The following is a 10,376-nucleotide window of genomic DNA, read 5'->3' as shown; positions in this document are numbered from 1 at the left end:
AAAGACCAACACATCTAACAGCTTATTTTTTTAAAAGATTTACAAAATTTACAAACTTTTAGTGAGACTAAAGAAAAACAGAAAGAAAGAGGGGGGTGGCTGGATGGGGTAACTGAGTGATGGGCATTAAGGAGGGCACATCATGTAATGAGCACTGGGTGTTGTATATGCAACAGATAAATCACTGAACTCTACCTCTGAAACTAATAATACACTATCTGTGTATCTTAATTTAAATAAAATAAAAATTGTTGAAAAAAGAAAGAAGACTCAGATAAACAAAATCAGAAGCAGGAAAAAAAAAAGAAATTACAACTGGCATTACAGAAATATCCAGGATCTTGACTATGATAAATGATTATATACCAATAAATTAGAAGAAACGGATAATTTCCTAAAATCGTACAACCTACCAAGATTGAATCAGGAAGAAATAGAAAGTCTGAGCAGACCAATGATGAGTAAGGAGACTGAATCAGTAATCAAAAGCCTCTCCAAACAGAAAACCCCAGGATCAAATGGTTTCATTAGTGAATTCTAGCAAATATTTAAAGAAGAATTAATGTCAATCTTTCCCAAACTCTTCCAAAAAATCAAATAGGAGTAAACATCTCCAAGCTAAATTCTGAGGCCACCATTACCCTGATATGAAAGCCAGATAAGGAGACTATAAGAAAAGAAAATTGTGCTTTCTCTTCTGCCTGCTTCCCATACCCCTTCCTCAACTCACATATGATGAGTTTTCCCCTCTCTCTGCCATGTCCACAGATATGCACATGCTTGCATGTTCTGCTCTGAAAGTGCTGGAAGCCTGGGGCCAGAAGTGTGCATGCAGTACTTGTGGTTGCTGCCCTGGAGGTGGAGGTTTGGACGTCATGGGTTGTCCCCATGGTGCCACTGCAGCGACCCCCATTGCAGCTTACTTTCAATTGCTTCTTAAAGATGGAAAACTCATAGTGCAAACTGTTATTTCCAGTGCTGGGGTTGGAGGCCTTGCAGAATGGGTGCTGATGGAGTTATAAGAGGGAGATTGAGGCTTGCTACAGCACTGGATTAGCTGGAAACCTCATGGGATACCCACATTTTCAACACTAAGGAAATCCCTGTGCTGATTGTGGGTCATCATTTCCTGTATGGAAAAGTCATCCATCTGGAGGAACCTTTTGTTGTCCTTATCAAACACACTTCCTGGGCAGCAGGACTGTGATGAGCTCGGCTGCAAGACTGGACCTGGTACCTGGTGACAGCACGCATCAAAACAAGATCCTTTTCTTTTCTTTTTTAAGATTTTATTTATGTATTTGAAAGAGAGAGAGAGCGAGTGGAAGAGAGAATCTGAAGCAGACTCTGCACTGAGCATAGAGCTGATGTGGGTGGGGCTCAATCCCATGACCTCAAGATCATGACCTGAGCCAAAACCAAGAGTTGGAAGGTTAACTGACTGAGTCACCCAGGTACCTCCAAAAGATCCTTTTCAAAACTCACCCCAAGCCCATTATCACCTTTCCCCAAGAAAGTATGAAAGAGCCCTGGATTTTCCCTAGAGAGCAGCCAATTCCTTGGACTCGTGCTTAGTTGCCACCTTGAGATCAGCTAGATGGTTCCCTGTTCTGAACAAAGGCCACCACTGGGCATGAACTCTGACTCCTTCCTTATGGCAATTAGCTCTCTTGGTGGAAATCTGGCCTCATTTCCAAGAAACCCATTGCCTTTTTCAACTTCACCAGGCTCATTGACTACAAATCCAGCACCTTTCCCAGCTGGTGCTTGTGACCCAGGCAAGGCTTCTTTTCTAAGAGCCCAGGTACAATTTCTTTCCCAAAGCCTGGTGACCTCTTGGGCCCAGGCTCAACCACTTCAAGGACCTCTCTAAACCCTATAGCAGGGTCTCTTCCAGGCCCAGAGCCTCTGTCCAATTCAAGGTTAAGGGCCTCGCAGGGGCCAGGTTCTATGTCCAACCCAAGGGTAGGTGGTCTCCAGAGAATAGATCCTGCCCCCAGAAGTGGTGGCCCCATGGAGCCTGGATCAGGCCCAACCTGAGGGCAGGTGTCCTATTACCTTTTGGGAGTAGTTGTCATAAGCTCTTTGGCCTGGGACCAGGATCAAGTCCCAATCTGAGATCAGGCTTCATTGATACAAACCTTTCCTTGAGTTCAGGTATGTTTCCAGGCCTGGGACTTGGATCCAACCCAAGAGCAAGTAGCCTGAGCCCAGGCATTGGGCAGCTGGCCCCAGGCCCTAATCTGGACGTCATGGGTTGTCCATGGATACCTGGCCTCTTGGGCACAGGGCAGCTGGCCCCAGGCCCTAATCTGGATACCTGGCCTCTTGGGCACAGGATCTGGTCTTAACTAAGAATGGCTGGACCTCAAGGCCTAGATCTTGCCTCCATTATAGGAGCAGCAGATCTTTTAGGAGCAAATTCAGCTATTTCCTTAAAGGCTTTTGGAAAGCCCATCCTCCATGACAACAGTCCCTGGCACCATAGGCCCAAACTCATGACCCAGCTCTCAAGGAATTGGCCTTCCAGGGCCAAATCCATCTCCCATATCCAGGGTCATGGACCAGGACCAGAAACCATAATTCAGTTCATTTTTCAAGCCTAGCTGGGCCCTAGGGGGTAAATACTAATTCCTTCCCAAGGAGGACAGGTTCAGGGGGGCTGAATTTAGCTGCCTTCTCTCAGTCTTCTGGCACATTGGCTTCAAATACAGTTATTTTCCAGGGATCTGCTGACCTCCAGGGCTCAAATCCAGCAGTTTTCCCAAGAATTCCTGGGACTCGAGGTCCCAACTTAGCTAACTTCCCAAGGACCAGTGGCTTGCAGGGCCCAAGTTCTGCTGCTTTCCCAAGGTCTACTGGCCCATTAGGCTCTGGTCATGATTTCCCCAGGTCAACTTCTGAGCCCCTGAGCTCTTCTCCAGCAGGCCCTGTGGAGAAGTATCAACCCAGCTCTTTCAGCGAGGCTGACTGGCACCCTGGGTCTAAACCCAGCTTCCTTTCCAAGGATGAATGGCCCTGTAGAAAAGACTTTGGTCCCATTTCCTAGTGTTGGGAGCCTCCCCAGCATAGATGCTTTCCCCAGATCAGGGGGTCCAATGGCTGCCATGTACCCAAATGCAATGTTACCCCCTTAAACACCATTTTCTCTCTAGGACCACTTTGCTTTCCAAACACTGTGGTTCTGAGCAGGGGCTGTGTTTTAGGAAAAGGGGTAGATATGGAGCTACAGTCTGAAGTATGCAACTGGGGCTCAAATTCAAATGAAGCATCTTTTTCCTTTGCTTCTTTCTTGACTGAAGGTGAAATGTTATTTGTGAGAGATGAACTACAGCAGATGAGAATGATTCTGACCTTTAGAGAAAGGATCTCTAGTCCTCCAGAAGTCTGCTGTGCCTTTGTCCCAGTTTTCTACCTCTTGTTTCTTACTACTTTCTTGAATTGTTCTTGTGGACTTTTCCTTCAAGGATTCATTGACCTGCAGATCTCTAATTCATATGTAGTCCCCTGCTCACCACTGGAGAATCAGCTCACTGCTTTCTGAAATGTTGCATTGGTGAATAGACCATGCTTCAGCAGTTGTGACCTGGTAGCTTTAGACCTGCTCATCCTCTGCTGCTATACTTTTCCTTGAGTGCTTGAGTAGGGAGGTGGGCAACCACTTCAAAGAACCACCAAATACAATTTCTGCTTGACTGATGGGGCCTGCAGCTTCCTTTTCCTGGGACTTAGAGGGGGCCAGAATCAAGGCTTCACTGCTCATCTAACTCCCTCTCCACCAGTACTCCCAAAAAGGAACCTCAAAATTTAAACTGATGTGAATGGGAATTTGGGAATTGGGGTAGGGGGTGGGAGGAGGAAGGAGAGAAATAACTGTGCCTTGTTCAGCCTGACATGAAAGGATGATTGGTATTTTTCCTGCATTGTATCTTTTCTTACTTTTTCTTTAGTAAATGGGATGGGGTGGGGAAGAAAATTGTAACCAATACCCTTGATGAACATAAGTGCAAAAATTCTTAACAAAATACTAGGAAACGGAATTCAAGAACTCATGAAAAGGATTATGTGCCATGACCAAGTGGTATTTATGCCTAGGATGCAAAGATGATTGAACACATGTAAATCAATCAATGTGATACATAGCATTAATAGAATTAAAGATGAAAATTATATAATTATCTCAATGGATGCAGAGAAGGCATTTGACCAAACACAACATCATTTCATGATTAAAAACCCTTATCAGATTGAGTATAGAAGGAATATACCTCAACATAAAATAAACCCACATATAACATTATGCTCAAGGAGAAAAATTAGAAGTTTACCTCCAAGAATTGGAAAAAGACAAGGGTGCTTACTGTGACTACATTTATTCAACATAATACTGGAAGTCCTAGCTACAGCAATAAAGTAAGACAAAGAAATAAAAGGCATCCAAATTGGGAAGAAAGAAGTAAATTTTTCATTATTTGCAGATTTGATCTTATATGTTGAAAATCCCAAGACTCAACTAAAAGACCATTGGATCTAATCAATGAAATTAGTAAAGTTGCAAGATATAAAATCAGTACACAGAAAACAGTTGCATTTCTATATACTCATAATGAAATATTTCAAAAAGAAATTTAAAAATTATCCTATTCATAATAGCATCAATAACAATAAAATACCTAGAAATAAATTTAACCAAGACAATGAAAGACCCATACAATGAAAACTGTAAGACTTTATTGAAAGAAATCAAAGACACAAACAAATGGAAGGACATCTCATATTCATGGATTGTAAGAGTTAATATTGTTAAAATGTCCATCTATATAGACTCAGTGCAATCCTTACCAAAATCCCATGCAATTTTTCACAGAAATTTTTTTAAAAATTCTAAAATTTTTATGGAACCACAAAGGACCCCAAATAGCTGGAGCAGTATGAGAAAGAAGAACAAAACTGAGGCATCACACTTCCTGATTTCAAACAATACTACAGTTAGAGTAAATAAAAACAGTATGGTACTGGAATAAAAATAGACACATAGACCAACAGAACAGAATAGACAGGGCAGCCCAGTGCCTGATCTGGAGACCTGGGATCGAGTCCCATGTCAGGCTCCCTGCATGGAACTTGCTTCTCCCTCTGCCTGTGTCTCTGCTTCTCTCTCTCTCTCTCTCTGTGTCTCTCATGGATAAATAAATAAAATCTTTTAAAAAACAGAATAGACAGCCCACAATTTAAAAAATTCATATATATATATAGTCAGTTAATATTTGATAAAGAATCAAGAACACCCAATGACCAAATGATCATTTCTTCAACAAGTGGTGTTAGGAAAACTGAATTACCACATTCTGAAAAATGAAATTGGGTCCCTGTATTACACTACAAAAATTAATTCAAAATGGATCAAAGACTAAACAAGACCTGATACTACAAAACTATAAAAGAAAGCATAGGTAAGAAATTTCCTTGGCATTGATGTTTACAATTCTTTTTTTGTTGTTGTTGTTTATGGCATCAAAAGCACCATAACAGAACAACACAAGAAAAAGTCAATAAACAGGATTATATCAGACTTAAAATCTCCTGCACTGCAAAAGACACAATTAGCAAAATAAAATGGCAACCTATGGGATGGGAGAGAAAATATTTGCAAACCATGTATCAGATAAAGGATTGATATCCAAAATTTATAAAGAATTCATGCAACTTAACAACAACAACAAAATTCTATCGAAAACAGGTAGAGGAACTAAATAGACATTTTCTTAAAGACATCCTAATGCCAACAGGTATGTGAAAAAGTGCTTAATATCACTTATTATCAGGGAAATGAAAGTCAAAACCACAATGAAATGTCATCTCACACTTGTAAGAAGGGCTGTCATCAAAAAGACAAGAAATAAATGTTGGTGAGGATGTGGAGAAAAGGAATACTTTATGCACTGTTAGTGGGATGATAGACTGGTTCAGCCACTATGGAGAAAAATATAGAAGTTTCTCAAAAAAATTAAAAATAAAACTACCATAAGATCCAGCACTCACATTTCTGGGTACATATCCAAAAGAAATGAAACAGGTTATTGAAGAGATATATGTACTTCCATGCGTACTGAAGCATTATTCAAAATAGCCAAGATATGCAAACAACTTTATTGTCTGTCAATGGATGAATGGATAAGGATGTGGATATAGACACACACATATATATTGTGTGTCCTCTCTCTTTCTGTGTCTCTCATGAATAAATAAATACAATCTTTTTAAAAAGTACATATTTTAATTATTATTTTTTAAAAAGATTTTATTTATGAGAGACACACACACACACAGAGGCAGAGACACAGGCAGAGGGAGAAGCAGGCTCCATGCAGGGAACCTGATGTGACTCGATCCCTGAACTCCAGGATCACACCCTGGGCTGAAGGCAGGCACTAAACAGCTGAGCCACCCAGGGATCCCATGTATTTGAATTAAAATGATAAAAATAAAGTTTCTATCTCAAAAAGGAAAAAAAAAGAGCAAATATAAGAAAGGTAGGAAAAATAATAAAAGCAGAAATTATTTAAATCTAAAACAAATATAAAATAAATCAATAGAGTCAAAAATTGGTTCTTTGAAATAAATTCATAAAATATTTCACTGCTGGTAAAATCAGCAATGATTGAAAGAGAGAAGAAATTGCCAATAAGAGTAATTAAAAGAACAGGGCTATAAGTCCTTCAGATATCAAAATGTAAGATTTTATGAACATTATTGCAATAAATTTAACAATTTGAAAGAATGAAAAATAACTATAAATAAAAATCAAATCTAACAGAAGAAAAAAATAGAAAACCCAAATTGTCCTATATCTATTAAAGAAATTGATTCTAAGCAATCACAAAACAGCTCCTATATTCAGATTTTTTCATTGATGAAATTTTCCTCCAAATACCTGAGGAGGAAATAACAATCTTGCCCAAACTCTTTTGGAAAATAGAAAAAGAGGTAAAACTTCTTCAATCTTTTTATGAAGTCAGCATAAATATAAGGATATTATAAGAATGAAAAAGAATGAAAAATACCATATATGGTATTATATGGAAAGAAAAAATACATCTTATTTAAGTGGATCTTTATTCTAGATATGAAAGGATGTTTCAAAAATAAAATATAATCATATTAATAATATCAACTCATAACACTAACAGAAAAAGTGAGAAAAATCATAATTATCTCACTAGGTACAAAAAAAACTGTGGTTGGCAAAACTCAATACCATTTTTATGATAAAAAATTTTCTTCAAATTAGAAATAAAAGGAAATTCCTTATTCTATTGAATAATACAAGTCCCAAAAGACTTCATAGGAGGAGTGCCTGATGGCTTAGTTGGTTGAACATCTGGCTCTTGAATTTGACTCAGGTCATGATCTCAGGGTCCTGGATGGAGACCCACATCAGATTCCCCACTCAGAGGGGATTCTGCTTGTCTCCCTTTCCCTCTATCCCACCCCCACTCATGCTTACTCTCACTCTCTAAAATAAATAATTTTTTTTTAAAGACTCCATTGCAAACTTCCTCAATGGTTAATACTGAAAACTTTTGTCATATCATCAGGAATAAGACAAGTTCTTTCTTTAAAGTTTTATCTATTTTTAAATTTTATTCGTTTATTTTAAGTAGACTCTACACCCAACATGAGACTCAAACTCACGACCCTGAGATCAAGAGTCAGATGCTCTACCAACTGAGCCAGCCAGATGCCCCCAGGAATAAGACAAATTCTATGTATCTTTATCATTACTTCTATCCAACATTGTATTGGAGGCCTAGTCAGGGCATTAGGAAAGAAAATGAAACATGGGGCAGCCCAGGTGGCTCAGTGGTTTAGCACCGCCTTCAGCCCAGGGCCTGATCCTGGACACCTGGGATCGAGTCCCACGTTGGCCTCCCTGCATGGAGCCTACTTCTCCCTCTGCCTGTGTCTCTGCCTCTCTCTCCCTCTGTGTCTCTCATGAATAAATAAATAAAATCTTAAAAAAAAAAAAAAGAAAATGAAACATGTGGCATGAGGCTGGAAAAGGATAACTAAAAGTGCTTTTTTCCATGAATAACATGATTATGTAACTAGAGAATATGAAAAGATCTAAATACATGTGTTTAGGATTAGTAAGTGAATTTAGCAAGGGCTCAGTCTCATGACCCTGAGATCATGACCTGAGCCAAAACCAAGAGTCAGATGCCTAACTGGCTAAACCACCCAAGCACCCCAAGAAACCTTAGTTTCAAGGAAGGTTCAGGTATAAAAACAATGCACGAGTTAACAAAAAGTGGATAGAATAATCTCAGGCCCTAATAAATATTATCAAGAAGGTAAAATAGGATATGCTAGGGAGAGACTGGGGGTTATGGGGGAAAGGTTGGCTCATGATGTCTGATGCAGAGAGACTAGTTAAAAGGTAAGAGATGTTGGGGATTTTGATTAGTGTGTAGCAGTGTGAATGGTAAGATGTAGTTGGATTCTGCATATAATTTGACTCCAGTGTTGTTAAGACTTGCCAGTAGAGCACATATGGGGAGAGAGAAAAGAGAGTGATCAATGATAGATTTTAGAAATCTTTTACCTGGGCAGCTGTATGGATGTAATGCCATCCCTGCCTTGTGGAGGGCTTGTGTTGAGGGGAAAGATTTGGGATGGAGAGGATAAATCAATAATTGAATTTTGTCACTTTGATTTGAAATGCCTCTTAAGCATCCTAGTAGAAATGTTGGTTAGGGAAGTTGGATATACGGATCTGGAGCTCAGAGGAAAAGCTCAGGAAAGATAATTAAATTTAATAGACATACACATAGGATGGTATTTGAAGAAGTCACACTGGATGAGATCATCTGGGGAGAAACAGGACTGGGGATTGAGCCCTGATGGTGTGCTTCAACATTTAGATATTTGGGTAAAGATGACAAATCAGGAAAGAAATTGAGGGAGAATAATTCCTGAGGTAGGTGCACAAGTGCTTTCACAGTAAACATTTAATTTCTCTGGGCAAGTGTATTCTCCCAATGAAAACAAAGCAAAGAAACATGCCCTGGACTGCACTGTGACTCAGGTGTAAAATTCCAACTGCCTGACTTCACTCTATGCCCACAGCGTACAGTCTCTTTAAATGAATGTGTTGTTGGTATCAGGAAAGCATCATTATTACTTTATCTTCATATGAACAGTCTTTACGAAGTTAAATTACCGGCCCAAGGTCACATGGCTTGCAAATAACACACTCAGTGCTAGAACATGAATCCAGGACTTCTGACTATATTATACCCTCATTCCATCTGCACAAGATTCCCTGCTAGCTAGGCCAGAGCAGGTAATTTTCCATGCTCAAACCACACTGGCTTCTGCAGACTTGGTTTCCATCTCTCCATTCATGTTTTTCTAGCTCACATTTCTCAAAGTATTCCTACAACTAAAAGTTAGAAGCCAATGGTGATAATCTTGAGGGAATAAAAGTTTCTGAGATTGCATCAATGGAGGAAGACAACTGGATTCATAAAACTGACATGAGACCTGCCTGGCTCAAACCACCTGCTCTGATGGCATCCCATGTTCTGGCTAGATGGTCATTTGGGGAAAATCTGTACTCTGAAATAATCTAATCACAGGGAGGCCTAGAATCCACCAGGAGGGAAGCTTTTATATTCCCTATGGTAGATCTTAGGAACTTCTGTGTCTCTTTTTCCTCTCATAATACTGGTGCATGCATCTATGATCTCACTTGCTGCCTAAAAGTCCCAAATATTTGGGTTCCCTGGGAAGTCACAATCATGGCTCTCAAATTTTATAGGACAGGGCACAAATTTAATGTAATTTTAATGAAAGTGAGCCATTAAATGTATATAACAATATTATTTGTTATTTCTTCATAAGAATTTTGGCTTAGGGCAGCCCCAGTGGCTCAGCGGTTGAGCGCTGCTTTTAGCCGGGGGCATGATCCTGGAGACTCAGGATCGAGTCCCACATCAGGCTCCCTGCATGGAGCCTGCTTCTCCCTCTGCCTGTGTCTCTGCCTCTCTCTCTCTCTCTCTCTGTGTGCCTCTCATGAATAAATAAATAAAATCTTTAAAAAAAAAAGAATTTTGGCTTAAAATTTTTTAACCACTTTATTAAGGTATGATTTGTGTTCTTTAATATCCACCCATTGTAAATATAGTTCAATGATTTTTTTACTTTAGTGAGTTTATAATTACACAATTCTTAATTAAGCCATCACCAAAATCCAGTTTTCATTTCCATCATCCCAAAAAAGTTTGATCATGCTCTTTTGCAGTTAATCAGTGCTCCCACCTCAGCCTCTTATCTGTTTTTGTCTCAATTTGCCTTTTCTGAATATTTCATGT

At 39.4% G+C, this 10,376-nt stretch overlaps 1 pseudogene; it reads left to right on the top strand.

The window, feature by feature from the left end:
- Positions 1 to 847: 847 nt before the first annotated feature.
- Positions 848 to 6,082, top strand: LOC140616471 (decreased expression in renal and prostate cancer protein-like; annotated as a pseudogene).
- The last annotated feature ends 4,294 nt before the right edge of the window (positions 6,083 to 10,376 follow it).

This window comes from Canis lupus, chromosome 24 (assembly GCF_048164855.1).
Source record: "Canis lupus baileyi chromosome 24, mCanLup2.hap1, whole genome shotgun sequence".
Lineage (NCBI taxonomy): Eukaryota > Metazoa > Chordata > Mammalia > Carnivora > Canidae > Canis > Canis lupus.
The sequence above is the reverse complement of the archived record's forward strand: the minus strand, read 5'-3'. Positions and strand labels throughout refer to the sequence as shown.